This window comes from Nyctereutes procyonoides, unplaced genomic scaffold (genome assembly GCF_905146905.1).
Source record: "Nyctereutes procyonoides isolate TBG_1078 unplaced genomic scaffold, NYPRO_anot_genome, whole genome shotgun sequence".
NCBI classification, from domain to species: Eukaryota; Metazoa; Chordata; class Mammalia; order Carnivora; family Canidae; genus Nyctereutes; species Nyctereutes procyonoides.
The window spans coordinates 72408499-72429088 of record NW_026575135.1 but is presented as its reverse complement, the minus strand read 5'-3'; the positions used below and the strand labels follow the sequence as shown (position 1 = coordinate 72429088).

The 20590-nt window shown below is 40.1% G+C and overlaps 1 pseudogene; it reads left to right on the top strand.

Moving 5' to 3' along the window:
- The first annotated feature begins 1208 nt into the window (after nt 1–1208).
- The window catches only part of LOC129494649 (BUB3-interacting and GLEBS motif-containing protein ZNF207-like), a 34871-nt pseudogene continuing 15489 nt past the window's right edge, over nt 1209–20590 (top strand).

Here is a 20590-nt window from a genome sequence, read left to right as displayed (position 1 = left end):
GACAGAAAAAAATAAAGAAATAAAAAAGCATCCGGGGGGAGAGACCCCCGCAAGGAGCCAGGCTAAGGCCTAGCGGCGAGTGCCCCCAGGACAGGAGAGCCCAGTCCCGGAGCAGAAACTTTACCAATCTTCCCAGATGGAAAGGTGGGCATGATCCCAGGAGGGGCGGGGATGCCCTCAGGCTCCCATGGGCACTAAGAGAGGAACTGCTCCCCGGGAGAGAGCCACCACACACCGCGGCGGAGCTCCCTAAAAGGCTGGATCCCGCACCTGGCGGGCCCCAGGAGCACTTCAAGCAGCAGTTCAGGCGGCGGCTCCATGCGGAGGGGGCTGCGCTGCCCCTGGAGTGCGATTCCAGCGGTGCAGGCCCCGGAGCCAAGGGAGCTGGGGGATACAGCCCAAGATCCGGCCCTCCCCTTGGAAAGGCAGAGGCCAGCAGGGCCCAGGACAGCAAGGATGCTCCTGCCAGCAGGTGGCCTGGAGCTGTGCAGATGAGCCCTCCCCCCATCCCTGGAGCATCCAGGCCCCTGCGGACAGGGAGTTGAGATAGTTACTGTGGGAGCTGACTCTAGAGCGGGAGAGCTGGCCACCTCCACTGTTGTTGTTCCTCCTGGTGTCACCTTGTACCTGGGACTGAGCAGGGGCCACACAGGATAAGCAGTTCCCACTGAGCGGTGTCCCTGGCTGGGGGCTGGGCAGCTCCCCCAGGTGCACACACCTGAGAATCAGCACAGCAGGCCCCTCCCCCAGAAGACCAGCTGGAAGGACAAGGGAAAAGCAATTATTGACCAAGCAGCACTGGAAAGTTCCAGGGGAAGTCGAGGGATTTACACTATATAGAATCAGAGGATACTCCCCTTGTTTTTTGTTTTCTGTTTCTTCACCCTCCTCCCTTTTTCTCTCTCTCTTTTTCTCCTTTTCCAGTACAACATGTTTTTGGCCACTCTGCACTGAGCAAAATGACTAGAAGGAAAAACTCACCACAAAAGAAAGAATCAGAAACAGTCCTCTCTCCCACAGAGTTACAAAATTTAGATTACAATTCAATGTCAGAAAGTAAATTCAGAAGCACAATTATAAAGCTACTGGTGGCTCTAGAAAAAAGCATAAAGGATTAAAGAGACTTCATGACTGCAGAATTTAGATCTAATCAGGCAGAAACTAAAAATCAATTAAATGAGATGCAATCCAAAATGGAGGTCGTAACGATGAGGGTTAATGAGGTAGAAGAACGAGTGAATGACATAGAAGACAAGTGGATGGCAAGGAAGGAAGATTAGGAAAAAAGTGAAAAACAATTAAAAGATCATGAGAACAGGTTAAGGGAAATAAATGACAGCCTCAGAAGGAAAATTCTATATTTAATTGGGGCCCCAGGGGGCACTGAAAGAGACAGAGGACCAGAAAGTGTATTTGAACAAATCATAGCTAAGAACTTCCCTAACTTGGGAAGGGAAACAGGTATCCAGATCCAGGAGATAGAGAGATCCCCCCCTAAAATCAATAAAAACCGTTCAACGACTCAACATTTAATAGTGAAACTTGCAAATTCCAAAGATAAAGAGAAGATCCTTAAAGCAGCAAGAGACAAGAGATCCCTAACTTTTATGGGGAGAAGTATTAGGTTAACGGCAGACGGCTCTACAGAGACCTGGCAGGCCAGAAAGGGCTGGCAGGATATATTCAGGGTCCTAAATGAGAAGAACCTGCAGCCAAGAATGCTTTATCCAGCAAGGCTCTCATTCAGAATAGAAGGAGAGATAAAGAGCTTCCAAGATAGGCAGAAACTGAAAGAATATGTGACCACCAAACCAGCTCTGCAAGACATATTAGGGGGGACACTGTAAAAGAAAGAGGAAGTCCAAGGAAACAATCCACAAAAACAGGGACTGAATAGGAATCATGATGACACTAAATTCATATCTTTCAAAAGTAACACTGAATGTGAACGGGCTTAATGACCCCATCAAAAGCCGCAGGGTTTCAGACTGGATAAAAAAGCAAGACCCATCTATTTCCTATCTACAAAAGACTCATTTTAGACATAAGGACACCTACAGCCTGAAAATAAAAGGTAGGGGAACTATCTACCATTCAAATGGTCCTCAAAAGAAAGCAGGGGTAGCCATCCTTATATCAGATGAGTTAAAGTTTATCCCAAAGACTGTAGTGAGAGATGAAGAAGGACACTATATCATACTTAAAGGATCTATCCAACAAGAGGACCTAAAAATCATGAATATTTATGCCCTGAATGTGGGAGCCGGCAAGTATATCAATTAATAACCAAAGTCAAGACATACTTAGATAATAATACACTTATATAGGGAGACTTAAACATGGCGCTTTCTACAATCGATAGATCTTCTAAGCACACATATCCAAAGAAACAACAGCTTTCAATGATGCACTGGACCAGATTGATTTCACAGATATCTACAGAACTTTACATCCAAACTCAACTGAATACACATTCTTCTCAAGTGCACATGGAACTTTCTCCAGAATAGACCACATACTGGGTCACAAAACACGTCTTACCAATACCAAAAGATTGGGATTGTCCTCTTCATATTTTCAGACAATAATGCTATGAAACTTGGAACTAAACCACAAGAAGGTTTGGAAGAATTTCAAACACATGGAGGTTAAAGACCATCCTGCTAAAAAATGAAAAGGTCAACCAGGAAATTAAGGAAGAATTAAAAAGATTCATGGAAACTAATGAGAATGAAGATACAACCGTTCAAAATCTTTGGGATGCAGCAAAAGCAGTCCTGAGTGGGAAACACATCGCAATACAAGCATCCATCCGAAAACTGGAAAGGACTCAAATACAAAAGCTAATGCTGCACCTAATGGAACTGGAGAAAAAATAGCGAATAGATCCTACACCCAGCAGAAGAAGAGAATTAATAAAGATTTGAGCAGAACTCAATGAAATGGAGACCAGAAGAACTGTGGAACAGATCAACAAAACCAGGAGTTGGTCCTTTGAAAGAATTAATCAGATAGATAAACCATAAGCCAGCTTTATTAAAAAGAAGAGAGAGAAGACTCAAATTAATAAAATCATGAATGAGAAAAGAGAGATCACTACCAACACCAAGGAAATACAAACTATTTTAAAAACATATTATGAACAGCTCTACGCCAATAAATTAGGCAATCTAGAAGAAATGGACGCATTCCTGGAAAGCCACAAATTACCAAAACTGGAACAGGAAGAAATAGAAAACCTGAACAGGCCGATAACCAGGGAGGAAATTGAAGCAGTCATCAAAAACCTCCCAAGACACAGGAGTCCAGGGCCAGATGGCTTCCCAGGGGAATTCTATCAAACGTTTAAAGAAGAAACCATACCTATTCTACTAAAGCTGTTTGGAAAGATAGAAAGAGATGGAGTACTTCCAAACTCGTTCTATGAGGCCAGAATCACCTTAGTTCCAAAACCAGACAAAGACCCCACCAAAAAGGAGAATTACAGACCAATATCCCTGATGAACATGGATGCAAAAATTCTCAACAAGATACTAGCCAATAGGATCCAACAATACATTAAGAAAATTATTCACCATGACCAAGTAGGATTTATCCCTGGGACACAAGGCTGGTTCAACACTTGTAAAACAATCAATGTGATGCATCATATCAGCAAGAGAAAAACCAAGAACCATATGATCCTCTCATTAGATGCAGAGAAAGCATTTGACAAAATACAGCATCCATTCCTGATCAAAACTCTTCAGAGTGTGGGGATAGAGGGAACATTCCTCAACATCTTAAAAGCCATCTACAAAAAGCCCACAGCAAATATCATTCTCAATGGGGAAGCACTGGGAGCCTTTCCCCTAAGATCAGGAACAAGACAGGGATGTCCACTCTCACCACTGCTATTCAACATAGTACTGGAAGTCCTAGCCTCAGCAGTCAGACAACAAAAAGACATTAAAGGCATTCAGATTGGCAAAGAAGTCAAACTCTCCCTCTTTGCTGATGACATGATACTCTACATAGAAAACCCAAAAGCCTCCACCCCAAAATTGCTAGAACTCATACAGCAATTTGGAAGTGTGGCAGGATACAAAATCAATGCCCAGAAGTCAGTGGCATTTCTATACACTAACAATGAGACTGAAGAAAGAGAAATTAAGGAGTCAATCCCATTTACAATCGCACCCAAAAGCATAAGATACCTAGGAATAAACCTAACCAAAAACGTAAAGGATCTATACCCTAAAAATTATAGAACACTTCTGAAAGAAATTGAGGAAGACAGAAAGAGATGGAAAAATATTCCATGCTCATGGATTGGCAGAACTAATATTGTGAAAATGTCAATTTACCCAGGGCAATTTACACGTTTAATGCAATCCCTATCATAATACCATGGACTTTCTTCAGAGAGTTGGAACAAATCATCTTAAGATTTGTGTGGAATCAGAAAAGACCCCGAATAGCTAGGGGAATTTTTAAAAAGAAAACCATAGCTGGGGGCATCACAATGCCAGATTTCAGGTTGTACTACAAAGCTGTGGTCATCAAGACAGTGTGGTACTGGCACAAAAACAGACACATAGATCAATGGAACAGAATAGAGAACCCAGAAGTGGACCCTCAACTTTATGGTCAACTAATATTCAATAACGGAGGAAAGACTATCCACTGGAAGAAAGTCTCTTCAATAAATGGTGCTGGGAAAATATCACATCCACATGCAGAAGAATGAAACTAGACCACTCTCTTGCACCATACACAAAGATCAACTCAAAATGGATGAAAGATCTAAATGTGAGACAAGAGTCCATCAAAATCCTAGAGGAGAACACAGGCAACACCCATTTTGAACTCGGCCACAGTAACTTCTTGCAAGATACATGCACAAAGGCAAAAGAAACAAAAGCAAAAATGAACTACTGGGACTTAATCAAGATAAGGAGCTTTTGCACAGGAAAGGATACAGTCAACAAAACTAAAAAACAACCTACAGAATGGGAGAAGATATCTGGAAATGACGTATCAGATAAAGGGCTACTTTCCAAGATCTATAAAAAACTTATTAAACTCAACAGCAAAGAAACAAACAATCCAATCATGAAATGGGCAAAAGACATGAAGAGAAATCTCACAGAGGAAGACATAGACATGGCCAACATGCACATGAGAAAATTCTCTGCATCACTTGCCATCAGGGAAATACAAATCAAAACCACAATGAGATACCACCTCACACCAGTGAGAATGGGGAAAATTAACAAGACAGGGAAGAGCAAATGTTGGAGAGGATGCGGAGAAAAGGGAACCCTCTTACACTGTTGGTGGGAATGTGAACTGGTGCAGCCACTCTGGAAAACTGTGTGGAGGTTACTCAAAGAGTTAAAAATAGACCTGCCCTATGACCCAGCAATTGCACTGTTGGGGATTTACCCCAAAGATACAGATGCAATGAAACGCCAGGACACCTGCACCCCAATGTTTCTAGCAGCAATGTCCACAATAGCCAAACTGTAGCCTCGGTGTCCATCGAAAGATGAATGGATAAAGAAGATGTGGTTTATGTATACAATGGAATATTACTCAGCCATTAGAAACGACAAATACCCACCATTTGCTTCAACGTGGATGGAACTGGAGGGTATTATGCTGAGTGAAATGAGTCAATTGGAGAAGGACAAACATTATATGTTCTCATTCATTTGGGGAATATAAATAATAGTTAAAATGAATAGAAGGGAAGGGAGAAGAAATGGGTAGGAAATATCAGAAAGGGAGACAGAACATGAAGACTCCTAACTCTGGGAAACGAACTAGGGGTGGTGGAAGGGGAGGAGGACGGGAGGTGGGGGTGAATGGGTGACGGGTACTGAGGGGAGCACTTGATGGGATGAGAACTGGGTATTATTCTGTATGTTGGCAAATTGAACACCAATAAAAAATAAATTTATTATTAAAAAAAGATATGGTATATGTATACAATGGAATATTATTCAGCCATTAGAAACAACAGATACCCACCATTTGCTTCGACGTGGAGGGACCTGGAGGGTATTATGCTGAGTGAAATAAGTCAATCGGAAAAGGACAAACATTATATGTTCTCATTCATTTGGGGAATATAAAAAATAGTGAAAGGGAATAAAGGGAAAGGAGAAAAAATGAGTGGGAAATATCAGAAAGGGAGAAGAACATGAGAGACTCCTAACCCTGGGAAACAAACAAGGGTGGTGGAAAGGGAGATGGGCAGGGGTGGGGGTGACTGGGTGACGGGCACTGTGGGGGGGAACTTGGCGGGATGAGCACAGGGTGTTATGCTATACGCTGGCAAATTGAACATAAATAAATAAATAAATAAATAAATAAATAAATAAATAAATAAAAAAGAAAAGAAAAGAAAAAAGAAAAGAAAAGAAAGAAAATTGTTCAGATTCTCCAAGGGGAGAATAAGGAGTCAAGTGAAAAGTGGTAATGGTGAAGAGAAAGAAATTAGTTGGAATAAGAGGAGTGCCTTCATCAGGGAGTTGGACAGGTTCATTAAAATTTGAGAAAGGAAAGAACCAATGATATTAAACTCATTGTAATCAATGATACATGAGTTCACTAAATGATTCTTGTTTGAATCTACTCAGATAACTTGAAAAGGCTATAATGTAGAGTCTAGAGTATTAAACATGAAATCAAGAGGATTCTGTCTGAATCTTGGCTCAACCACTTGCTATATGTGTAAACTTGGGAAGTTCTTTAACCTTTGTGGATCTTAATTTACTCATCTGCAGTATGAAAATAACAATATCATAGAATTTTTTGCATAGAGTTATCTTGAAAATTATAAAAGATTACATACATGAAAGTTAAACTGCTATCCATTGGATAATCATAATAATATGGAATAATAGAAATAATGGCAACCTTTCTCAGGCTTGCAATGTACAAAGGGCTTTATGTGTATTGCCTCATCTTATATTCATATGTAACCTCTTAGGTTGTTATTATTACTGCCCATTTTACAGAATAGAAAACTAAAGCCTATGAAAACTTAGTCCTAAAGCCAGCTCCACACCCCCAATATATGGTAAAAACTAAGACTCAAAGTCAGAACTCATTGGCTCCAAAGCTCATGATCACTAAACTATCATACAACACTGCCAGTTTTATTGTAGGTGGCTATGCATATTATCCCTTTGTAGTTATCATTCCCAGTGCCTGGCACATATTGGGCACCTGGTAAATGTTTACTGAGTGAAGGGTGAAGAGAAGAGAGGGAACTGCCAGTTATTCAGCAAAACCATTGTCAATCCTGACCAGACCACTCAGGACTGTAGGAAGAGGGAAGGAAAAATCAAGGGTTCAACTTCAGGGGTCATCTTTATATGTTGAGGTCCTTTTAATTAAAAAAAAAAAGCTTCCTGGAACCTTAAAAGCATTAATGACCCATTTTATGCCAATGTAGAAAGTCTGATTAGGCACTCATGAGAAGAGCTATGTCTTGGCTTTTCAGTCCCTCCCAACTACAGCCTGGCCTCCAAAGACTGACAACAAAGAATACTCACCTTCACACACATTTTTCAGTCTGACATGTTAAAAGTCATGTCCTTGTCACGCTCTATATCATACACTTAAAGTCCTAGTGTGGATGCGAAATCTAAATTCTTGGGGAAAGGAGAAGGGAAGCTATTCTAGGGCTCTCTCAGACACACAGGTCTCATCTCCCTGCTATAAACAGAGTCAGCACCAAGATGCAGAACTGAGTTTTCTCCTTGCCAATACTATCAAGTCTTCAGACTGAGTAAAACTTATCTGCCACAACAACATATTAGGACCAAGGACACAAAGTGGGATTTGGCAAAAACTGCTAGCACTTTCCTTTGCTTCTCTTTCTATTAGTTTTTTGTGCTTTAGCCCACAAACTATTTGGTTTTGTCCCACTCTTAGAAATGCTTATATGCACCCAAAGCATATTCTTATCTTCTTCTCATTTCCCTTGCAGGAGTAGGGATAATACTCTTGAGTGTTTAAAAAAAGGGGGGGAGGTGTCTGTAATGGATCAGGAATAATATATATCTAGTATACCTAGGGTTTCTATAAGCTAAATCAGTTTCTAGTATCTCTCAGCTGAAAGCCTGTCAATTGTGCCCAAAGACTCAGAAGACATTGATTTAACCTGGTGGCTGGAGTTCTTTCTTCCTGTCCAAAAGACTTAGTTTGTAGTTGTAGTCAGCTTTTATAGTAAGTGCCCAGGGAGCTTTGAGAAATGTGATGATCCCATGTCTCAAATCCACTACAACCTCCATTTGTTTACTCTGCAAAAGCATCTCTGAAGGAAGAGCCCCTAAGTGATCAATTATTTTAAGATAGTGAGGAGCCCTGGGGAGAAGGCACAAGTAACAAGGAGAATGAACTTACTAAGGCACTAAAACCCATTTCTCCACATCTCTGCTGAAGTTTAAAAATGTCTCGACTAATAAATATGTTATTAAATGCTTAGAGGTATTTATACAGTCCCCAGCATTTTATTAGTTTGAATAGAAAGAAGAATAAACTAGATATTGTTGGGGAACAGAAGAAAAGGAAGAACCAAAAATCAAATGTAATAGCTTATTTTTTTTACTACTACTAAGAAGTATGGTATTGATAGCAGTTTTTCACTGAATTTACACAAATAAGATAATTTGAGGGACAAAAAATAAAATAAAGCTAGGCTGAAATGTTTTCTGGTACATCCTTCAATTTACCCAATAAAAATTAGCATACTCTTCATTACCATACAATAACTTCCTCTGGATTGAGACTAGGGAGGTAATATTCACTCACTATGCAGATAACTAGTTTTTAAAAATTCAGTTGGATTCAGCCAATTAATATTTTCAGTTTCAAATGTAAAAGGCCACTGTCATACCATATAATCCAGCAATCACGCTACTAGGTATTTATCTGACTTATTTCAAACCTTATACCCACACAAAAACCTGCATGTGATTGTTCATACCAGCTTTATTGTCAACCATCCAAAACAAGAAGTGATCAAGATGTCCTTCAATAGGTGAATGATAAATAAAGTGGTGTATCTGTACAGTGGAATACTATTCAGCAATTTTTTAAAGAGCTACCAAGCCATGCAAAGAAATGGATGAAGCTTAAGTTCAGAATGTTAAGTAAAAGAAGCCAGTCTACATTAAATTCTCAAAGTGGGCTCTCACCTTGAAATGGAAGACCTCCTCATGAAATGTTTAGATGCAACAAAAAGTCTGGATGTGGCATCCATGACTACTTTATAAGCTGAGAGGTCTTAATCCTAGTAAAAGAAGTTCAGAATTTGGGAATTCTGCTGTTACTGTGGATTAGAATCAAAGGGCAGAGGATTGGGTAACTACAGAGAAGAAGACACTCATGTCCTCCAAGTAAGATTCTCATGTAAATACCAAGAGTTCAATGAAGAAAGAATTGTCTAAAGACATAAAAATAGAACATGCCACAAGGCAGAGGATAGTTTGTGAAGCTTTCTTATTTGAGGAGGATATCTGTGTGTACTTGCTCATGTCTTGAATTTTCTTTCAGAATTTATACAAGAGAATCATCCTACAGACACTGATCTGGACCATGAAGAACACAAAGAGGAACTCACAAATAACTATGCTTCTCATAAATTGAACATTATTCCCTGCTGGCATATAATACTTCATAGATAACTACATCCAACAAGAGATGTTTATATCCATGCTATTTTGTGCGTGTGGGTATCAGTTAGATCGTTGGTAGTCCAAAACAGGAAAAACATGGGGAAATTAAAAATTAAAATGGATGCTTTGGTTTGATCTTCACTCAGTGGTAGTTTCTGGGATTGGAATATGTTCAGTAAATATATTAGGCAGAGAGAAAAATCCCTTTGCTCTTGAGAAATTTACATTATACTCATCATCCAGAATAGTTTTTAGTCTAAAAGAATACTTTGTCTCTGGATTCTCCTAAAAATTTTAATTAATATATTAGCCAAAGTCCACATAACCTCATCTATTTATTAAGCATGAATTAATAAGACATAATCATAGGTCATAAGCATCAATGAGTTATGCCAAAACCAAAATTATGCAGTTTTAGAGGAAAATCCTGCATATCACATCACTGAAAATCATTTTTGTGGTAATGTTGTCAGAAAATATAAAAAACGGAAATATATGCAGGATTTTAGAGGAAAATCCTGCATATCACATCACTGAAAATCATTTTTGTGGTAATGTTGTCAGAAAGGAAGTAAAAAAACTGAAATTTTATTCTAAAATAGAATAAGTAATTGTCAGAAACAACGAATATAGACTTCTGCTTCTGGCTATGATAAAGTAATTTTAGAAGACTTCTATAATCAAGTAAAGCTAAAAACTAAGCAAAACAAAACAAATATTTGAGGGAACTGTTCATGACCAGGATTTGAAAAGCCAAGATCATAGAGTAGAAAGAACTGTACGATCATGGTCTAATAATAATTTACAAGAAAATTTTCACTATGGGAATTATTCCAACCATTGACATGAGACAAAAACTATGGATGTACTGAAAACCTCTTCTAAGAAGTAGAGAAGCCAGGAGAGTGTTTGGTGACCTCATGGGACCAAAGAGACAAATTGGAGGTCAAGCTCTGAAGAAAGCTAAGATTTGAGTGACAAGGTTCCAAAGAGTAGGATGGCCCTGAAAAGTAATTCATATTTCCCCTAAGGAATCAATCAGTTTTTGCAATGTTTAAGGAAAGAGACCAAGAAGCTAAGTAAAAGGTGTAATTGAGAATATTTGTCATTTCCATGGTACCTCAGAAATCAAATTTTCAGTTCAGTATTTGTTAAAGAGAAGGTCCTTACTTTAAGAGTCTGGTTTTTTATTTGTCTCCTTTTGTTTGTTCATTTCTTTCTTAAATTCCACATATGAGGGAAATAATGTGGTATTTGTCTTTTTCTGATTGACTTATTTCACTTATAGTATCTAGGTTCATCCATGTTGTTACAAAAACTCTTAGTTTCAAACCTAGGAATGGGAAAATCCAGTTGATGTGGTTTTAACTAGCTTACCAAAAGCGTATTGAACTATGATGGTCAAAGGATATTAACACAAATTTTTAGGGAATAAAATAAATCATGTTCTCTGCATTTGCAAAACACCTTACTATGATTGTTGTAATCTTAAAAACAATTTAGTTATCCCAACTGATTCATAAATAAACTTCTACAGTTTTGTCTTACTTGAAGCTTCTCAATAGTATTTGACCATAGAAAGCCCCTTAATTGTACTACTTACTAATACAAAATGGTACAGAATTCGGAAAACCTACACATAAAAAGAATTTAAAAATTTTGTGGTGAGAGTCAACATCCCTGTCTTGTTCTTAACCATAGAGGATAAGTTCTCAGTTTTTCCCTATTGAGTTTGATATTAGCTATGGGCTTTTCATAGATGGCCTTTATTATGTTGAAATATGTTCCCTTTAGCCTTACTTTGTTGAGGATTTTTATCATGAATGGAAGCTATACTTTGTCAAATGCTTTTTCTGCATCTGTTAAAATTTCCACTGCCCAAAGCAATCTACAGAGTTAATACAATCCCTATCAAAATACCAACAATTTTCACAGGCTAGACCAAACAATCCTAAAATTTGTATGGAACTCTAAAAGACCCTGAATAGCCAAAGCAATGTTGGGGGTGGGGGGGAAGCAAAGCTAGAGGCATCACAAATCCAGACTTCAAGTAACATTACAAAGCTATAGTGATCAAAATGGTATGGTACCAGCACAAAAATAGAAACATAGATCAATGGAACTGAATAGAAAACCCAAAAATGAAGCCACAACTATATGGTCAATTAATCCTCAACAAAGCAGGAAAGAATATCCAGTGGGGGGAAAATCCCTCTTCAACAAATGGTATTGGGAAAGCGGAACAACAACATGTGAAAGAATGAAACTGGACCACTTTCTGACATCATACACAAAAATAAATTCTAAATTGATTAAATACCCAAATGTGAGACATGAAGCCATAAAAATCCTAGAGAAGAACACAAGCAATAACTTCTTTGACATTAGCTGGAGTAATTTCTTTCCAGATATGTCTCCTGAGGCAAGGGAAACAAAAGCAAAAATAAATTATTGCAACTTCATCAAAATAAAAAGTTCCTACATGAAGAAAGAAACAATCAACAAAGATTCCACCAAAAACAAACAAACAAACAAACAACAAACAAACCCTGGTTGTGAGCTAATGGCGAGTCAGCACTGGAAGACCAGTCCTGCCCCACTTCTATGTCCTCTACTCCAGGGACCCTCACCAGTAGCCTCAGCTTCCTAGGTGATTCCACCTTTGGCCAAAGCCACACTGCCCCATCACTGAAGTGTGGGTGGAATATTCCATGATGCTCAGGCTGGGGTCAACATGGACTGGGAGCTTAGCACCTGGATTCCAGGTGGGGCTTTTCCCTCTTTGAGACCCAGACTCCCCATCTGAGATAGAACCAGGGGATTGTAGATCCAAGGTTCTTCACACACCATCTGATATTGCAAGAGGGACCTGGGTCTTCATGGGCTGTCTTTTTCAACTCATCTACCTCTCTGAACCTTAGTATTTTTATTTGTAATAAGAATAGTAATAACCCTTATGGTAAAGGGTTGTTAGGAGAATAAGATGGATAAAACACAAAAAGCACCATGCTACATGTCAACTATATTTCAATAAAATTAATGAAAATAGATGGGTTAATAAAAAAGTGAGTAATATTCTGAAAATATAGATAAGTTGAAGGGAATGTTTTAATGTTTATCAATCAAAAATATTCTGGACGGACATAAGTTATAAGGAATAAACACTTGCAATGGTTAATTTTATGTGTCAACTTGAGTGGGCAAAGGGATGACCAGATATCTGGTTAAATATTATTTCTGGGCATGTCCATCAAGGCATCCCTGGAAGGGATTAATATTTGAATTGTTTGGCTGAGTAGACTTGATGGCCATCCCCAATGTGGGTGGATATTATCCAATATATTGAGGGACTGAATAAAACAAAAAGGTGGAAATAGGTTGAATTTGCTTTGCCTAACCACTGGGCTAAGACATCAATCTTCAGAATCAGCAGCACTTAGTGCTCCTGATTCTCATGCCTTCAGACATGGACTGGCATCTACATTATTGACTGTCTTTCAGGTCTTCAAACTATGCCACTGGTTTCCTGGGTCTCCAGCTTGCAGACAATAGATCATAGGATTTCTTCAGCCTCCAAAATCATATGCATACCTTATAATAAATCCTTTTATATATGAATGTACATATATATACATGCACAAATATCCTATTAGTTTTATTTCTCTAGAGAACCTGACTAATGAGACAACTATACATAATGATCTAACGTCTTAGACTGCAAAATCCCCATTATTATCCTTCCTGATCATATCCCCTGTCCACCCCAACTTCAAAGCAACCACTTTCTTGAATTTTGTCTTTATGTTTTTCTTTATTTTTAAATTTTCCTTTTCTTCCAAGGTTTTTTTTTTAAGATTTTATTTATTTATTCATGAGAGACACAGAGAAAGAGAGACAGGCTCCATGCAGGGAGCCCAACATGGGACTCGATCCCAGGTCTCCAGGATCACGCCCTGGGCTGAAGGTGGTGCTAAACTGCCGAGCCACCTGGGCTGCCCCTTCTTCCAAGTTTTTATTTAAATTCCAGTTAGGTAACATACAGTGTAATATTAGTTTCATGTGTAGGATTTAGTGATTCATCACTTACATAAAATACCCAGTGCTTATCACAAGTACAGTCCTTAATACATATCACCCATCTAACCCAACCTCCCACCCACCTCCCCCTCCAGCAACCCTCAGTTTGTTCTCTATAGTTGAGTCTGCTTTATGATTTGCCTCTGTCTCCTTTTCCCTTACATTCATCTGTTACATTCTTAAATTCCACATTAGTGAAATCATATGGTATTTGTCTTTCTTTCATTGATTTGTTTCCCTTAGCATAATCCTCTCTAGCTCCATCGACATCATTGCAAATGGCAAGATTTCATTGTTTTTTTTATAGCTTAATAATATTCCACTGTGCATATATACCTTCTTTATCCATTCAGCAGGTGACAGACACTTGGGCTATTGCTGATAATGCTGTTATAAACATCAGGGTACATGTATCCCTTTGAATCAGAATTTTTGTATCTTTTGGGTAAATACCTAGTGGTATAAATGGTGAATCATAGGGTAGTTCTATTCTATTTTTGTGATAGCTTATGTTTCCATACTAATTTTATAACAGTAGAACTTATACATTATCTCATGTCTTGTCAGCACTTTTTGCCACTAGCAAAAGGTCTGCTGATCCCCCAGACATAGCATTGTATCTGATCAGTCCCTTTGGGCACAGCTTGCATCTTCCTGTTATCTTACAGCATCTTTTTGTATAACTACCATTAACTCCAACATAGTGTCTGCTAATACCCAATAGCTTACCACTCTGTTAGACATTGGTTTCTGAATGCTGTGCCCAGAATCCTAACCGGCTTGGTCTGTGACCAAGGTCCCACCCTGTGGACAATGCCCTTAGCGTTGGCTCAGCAACTCACTTTGTCCCAACTCAGACCTATAGGCTTGGTGCCAACCGAACACCTTTCAGATAAAAATTTTGAATCTGCCATCCCTGAAATGATACTTCTGTAATATCTTGATTACAAGTCTAATTCTGGCCTTTACCCAAGCATGTTGGAGAAAGAGGCAGAAGGTAAGATAATATGCCTACTAGGGCTTTTCTCTTCTGACCACATCAGCAATAAGAACTCTCAGGAGGGACGTTTTGGTGGCTTAGTCAGTTAAGCATCCAACTCTTGGTTTTGAATCAGGTCACGAGATCTAACCCTGCATGGGGGTTCCATGCTCAGTGGGGAGTATGCTTGAGGTTCTCTCCATCTGCCCTCCTCCCCCACTCTCTCTCTCTCTCTCATAAATAAATAAACTTAAAAAAAAAAACTCTCAGTGTTTATCCTCAGCAGACCTCCAATCACCACTCACTGGCCTCTGTGAGTCTCTTCCTGGGAACACAAGAGACCACATCTGAAGCCCTCTGCAGCCAGCTTGGCCATGTGAGTAATTTTGGCCAACTGGCTTTAAGCAGTGTTGGGTGCTTAAAGGGGGCTCCTGGGCCATCACTTGAGTAAATACAAGGATGATGATTGACCTCAGCATCATGGCACTGTGAGTTGTGGATTCCTGTGTCTCTCTTCTTGAATTTACAACTACTAAGACAACCATAACCCAATAAAGGTTCCTCTGCCTAACATGCCAGGATCTTGGAGATATCCATATACCTGTACATTAGAAGGTGGGGTAGGGCTGGTGGTTGAGGGGAATAGAGTAATGGGGTAATGGGCATTAAGGAGGATACTTGAAGTAATGAGTACTGGGTGTTGTTTGCAATTGATGAATCATAAATACTATCTCTGAAACTAATAATACACTGTATGTTAATTAAATTGAATTTTAAAATTTATAAATAAATAAATAAATAAATAAATAAATAAATAAATAAATAAATAAATAAATAAAAAATAGCTAGAAGGTGGGTGTATGGACCTCACAGAGGCAGCAGAACTGGAGGAGTAGCGACAGAAGTCACCAGAACCCCAGTAGGCTCCAGGAATAATGGCATCCATGACCCTTGCCCTTTCCCCAACCAGCAACCATTGCCACTCAGAAGGCACAAACAGTGACCACAAGAGCACCAGTGACATCTCTGGCCAAGGGGGTGGAGGGTGGAAAGCACATGCTCTCAAATATAGAGCTAGAAGGCAGATCAAGTAAGATAAACCAAAAATTTGTGCTATAGTGCCCCCTGCTAGAAAACAAAAGAAAGGCTTCTAATTGCTAAACTTTTGAACTGTTAGAATCAAAGTTAAGGGATGCCTGACTGGGTGGCTCAGCAGTGGAGCAACTGCCTTGGCTCAGGGTGTGATCCCCCCCCGGGGGGGGGGCACCACCGATAGTGGGGAGTGAGGAAGAGGATGGAATCCCACATCAGGCTCCTGCTTCTCCCTCTCCCTCTCCCTCTGCCTATGTCCCTGTCTCTTTCTCTCTCTCTCTCTCTCTCATTCTCTCCCATGAATAAATAAAAAAAGCAAAGTAAACAAGGCTTTACCTAAGTAAAGCTATTCACTAAGTAAAGTTTTTCACTATTTCAAATATACTGGCAGAGGCACCTTTATCTCATCCAACACCATGAAAAATCACAGTAACACTATACCACAAAAAGAATATGAAAATTATCCAGCAACCAAACTCAAAGTCACAGAATATTGGGATCTGATATAGTACTAAAAATCACTCTTAAGAAGAAATTGAATGAGCCATAAGAAATCTCAGAAAGACAGTTCAATTAACTCAAATAAATTAATGAACAGGAGTACATTACCAAAGAGATCAAAATTTTAAAGGACCAAACATTAAAGAGTACACTTATCATGATGAGCACTGAGTAATGTATAGAATTGTTGAATCACAATTTTATATACCTGAAACTAATATAATACTGTATGTTAACTGATGTGGGAAACAAAGGCAGAAAGAAGTGTAGATAAAATTAAATTTCCTTATAAACAGCAGTCCATTGACAAACACTTGAGGCAGGCCAAGTATAACATTTCTCCAGTAAACTCCGCATCTTAATGTTTGTAACTGCTGTGCCAGAGGGAAAAAACAACCTTAGACTGACAATAGCTAGGCCTGGACCAATATCCAGTAAGTCTTCTTAAGCATGTGAAAGTCCTCTTGGAAACTTCCCTTTCAACTTAGGGATAGTGTAAGCCTCCTCGGTATTTTGGAAACAAGGTTTCCAGGATCCTGAGGGCCCTAGCCCTAGCCATTAGTAAGTGTGGAGTCTTGGTTTGGGGGAGAAATGGATTCCCAGTGCTGCAAAGAGGAGAGAACCAAGGTTGCAGAGAAAGAGGAGAGAGCCAGAGAGAGAAAACACAGTGGAATGCACAGACAATTCCCCAGAGCCATTGACTGGGAGAACAACAAGAGCGGATTTTCACGAGTTCCTGCAACCAACCAGGCCTTAAACACAACTTAAACACAAGTTGTAAAGGTCAGCTAGCTTTGCTGGAATAGAGCCCTAAAAAGAGCTATACTGCTGCTGGAATGTAGGCGGGCACACAATGTGGGCAGACAGCCAAGAAACCTCAACGTGAAGAAAGCCTGGGGCACACAGAGGGGAGATTGTTTGCTCCTACTCTTAGACTGCCTCTGTAAGAGGCAGCTTTCGGAGATGCCTCTCAGGGGACGAAGAGCCAGCAGGCACCACGCCCCTCCCCAACCCCTCAGCATAAACACAGAGCCACCTGCTGGAAACAGGCCCCACAACACTGGCTGCCCAACGCTTACACCAAGCCGAGCCCTGGGCTTTCCGACTAGACTGTCTTTCTTAGACAAGCTTGGCTCAGGCTCAACACAGCGAGCCCCGCCCCGGGAAGATCAGCTCAGGCTCTTGGCCACATCAAGTCCCTAAAGCCTGGAATTTAAAAAGTCAGCAGGCTTGGCTGGGATAAAGCCTGGAGGCCACTGTGCTGCTCCTGGAGAGAAAGCAGGCAAACAACCAGAGGCAGGCAGGGTGGAAACAGCCATCTGAAAAACAACTGGCACACACAGAGGAGAGATTATTCACTTTTCTCAAAGTGCATCCCTGAGAGGCAGCAATTGGGAAAATGACTCCCCAGGGACAAAGGAGCCAGCTGGCACCATTTCCTTCCCCATCCCCAACCTCAGCAAAAACACAAAACTCTCAGCTGTTAGCAGTGAAGTGCCTGCGGAGGCCAAGAAAAATTAAGGCCATTCCACCTCAAGTTTAGCATTAGCACAAGTACAGCCATCTTAGGCCCCTGGGAATAAGAGCTGAACTTTACAGGAAAAACTGCAGAGTGTCCTCGGCAGGGAATCCCATATCAGATCTTAAGAAACTCCCCCACCCTTTCCCCCATATTGGAATGGAAAAAATTCCTCCACCCCTTCTGAAAATCCCCTAGACCAGCCCATAAAAAAACCCAGCTGTAACCCACTTCGGGGTCCAAGCCCCTGCTCTGCTGTGTGGAGTATACCTGGACCCAAGCCCGAGCTTGTAAATAAACCCTCATGTACTTGCATCGGTGTCGGCTCCTTGGTGGTTTCTCAGATTCGCAATCTTGGGCACAACAGTGCCCACACTGGCTGCCTAACCTGTTTACACCAAGTCCCACACCCTTGCACTCTGCAGGGACTTCCCCCTCTCAGTCAAGCTCTTGACAGTCCTAGAGACAAAGACCCCTTCCCCTGGAAGACCAGCCAAAACCCTGCCCCATTCCATTCTCCCAACCATAGAGTTCTGTAGGTCTTCAGTTCTAGTGGAAGTAGTATCATACCTCATTGAACAAGCAGATCGAAGCAGTTTAAAAACTCAGCAAATTCTGGCCCAAGGACCAAGCACTGTGCACTTCAGGCAAGGAGATCCTCTGCAGATGAGTGGCCTGAAGGATGGAGCAGCCAAAACACAACAGCAGAGTGCACTCAGCACACACCAGAGACCCTTCCTTAAGTGCCAAGACCTGGGCACTATATATCCTCTTCTTCATGAAGACATCACTCTAGGAGCAGGAAACATAATGAGCTTTTCTAACACAGAAAAGAAGGCTGAGAGACAAAATGCCAAGATGGAGAAATTCATCCCAAATGAAGGAACAAGATAAGGACAAAGCCAGAGATCTAAGTGAAACATGTATAAACAATATGCCTAATAGAGAATTTAAAGCAATAGAGACACCTGTGTGGCTCAGCGGTTGAGTGTCTGCCTTGGGATAAGGTCATGATCCCAGGGTCCTGGGATCTGGTCCCACATTGGGCTCCCTGCATGGATCCTGCTTCTCCCTCTGCCTATGTCTCTGTCTCTCTCTCTGTATCTCTCATGAATAAATAAAATGTTTTTTTTTTAAATAAGATAAAACAATGGAAAATAAGGAAGCTGAACTAAAGAATTATGGAACATGTCCCTCCATCTATTTATTCAATTACTAATATCAATGTGGATTTGGTGATGTTTATTTTTATGTGAGTTATAATACAATACTATAATTTCTTATTTTGTTGCTCAGATTGTTCCATAAGGAATAGGAACCATTAGCCTTTAGTGATTAGGACCTTCTTCAGACTTGGTTCTGTGTCCCTCTGAAAATCACCATCCTTAGGGCATCTGGGTGGCTCAGTCTATTGAACATTGGACTCTTGGTTTTAGCTCAGATCATAATCTCAGGGTCATGAGATTGAGGCCTGTGTTGGGCTCTGCACTCAGCAGGGAATCTACTTGAGATTCTCTATCTCTCTCTCTTTCTCTCTCTCTCTCTCCCTCCTTCTCTGCCTCTCCCCCGGCTCTCTCTTCCTCTCCTACAAATAAATCTTTAAAGAAGATAATAAAGAAAACCGCCATCCTTTTTTAATCACCTATTTTCTGGCACCACAGGATATTTTAGGCTTATCTTGTACAGTTCCCTGCTCCATCCCTGGAATCAATCACTTCTCTAACAAACTCCATTTTCTTTTATTGGAGAATGCTATATAGAAATCAAGATCTGGTCAGTAGATGTGCTGCTCACTGCTATTGGAGTTGGTTTTATACCCTCTCAACAGGCAGAGCTAGGAAATGTATATATATATCTATGAATCCATGTACACATACTCACCTCTATTTATTCAAGCCTAGTATACACCTTAAGTCATTACAGTATTTCCAAACCATACCCCTGTGAGAAGCACCGTATTTATATACAGTTCTTTTTGTCTTTAGCCTTATAGTGTGTAGTCAAAATATTAACCATTTTCTAAATTCACTTAGGTGTGGTTTTTATTCCTGATCCCCTCCAAATGTGGTTACGTTACACATATGTCAGTCTTTCAGGGGTTCCGAGGTCTTCAGTTCATATGTGTGAAATCTCATCTCCTGGTTTTCTGTAGTAGCTCTGGATTGACTTGACTTTTATTAATTTATTTAGTATTGGGATAGTACTGAGATAGTATTGAGATAGATAAAAATAAAATTATTTTTATTTCTTGGATGTTTTATATCTTGGACATTAAGATTTAATCTTAGGGGGCAGCCCGGGTGGCTCAGTGGTTTAGCACAGCCCTCAGCTCAGGGCGTGATCCTGGAGACCCGGGATCGGGATTGAGTCCTACATCAGGCTCCCCACAGGGACTCTGCTTATCACTCTGCCTGTGTCTCTGCCTCTCGCTCTCTCTCTCTCTCATGAATAAATAAATAAAATCTTAAAAAAAAAAAAAGGATTTAATCTTAGGGCCTCCCTCTTCTGCCCCTAAGTTCTTCTCAGGCTGTGTTTGCTCACTAGTGAGGTGAGGTGGCTGCAGGTGGGGTGGAGTGCAAGATTGAATTTTGATAAAGTGCAATTTATTATTTTTTTCAAGGATCTTGCTTTAACTGTATTTAAAAATTCATATCTAAACCCAAAGTTAGACAAATTTTCTTACATTTTTGTCTAACAGTTTTATAACTGAATAATTGTGTACATTATTGTGTATAATTAAGCCTGATT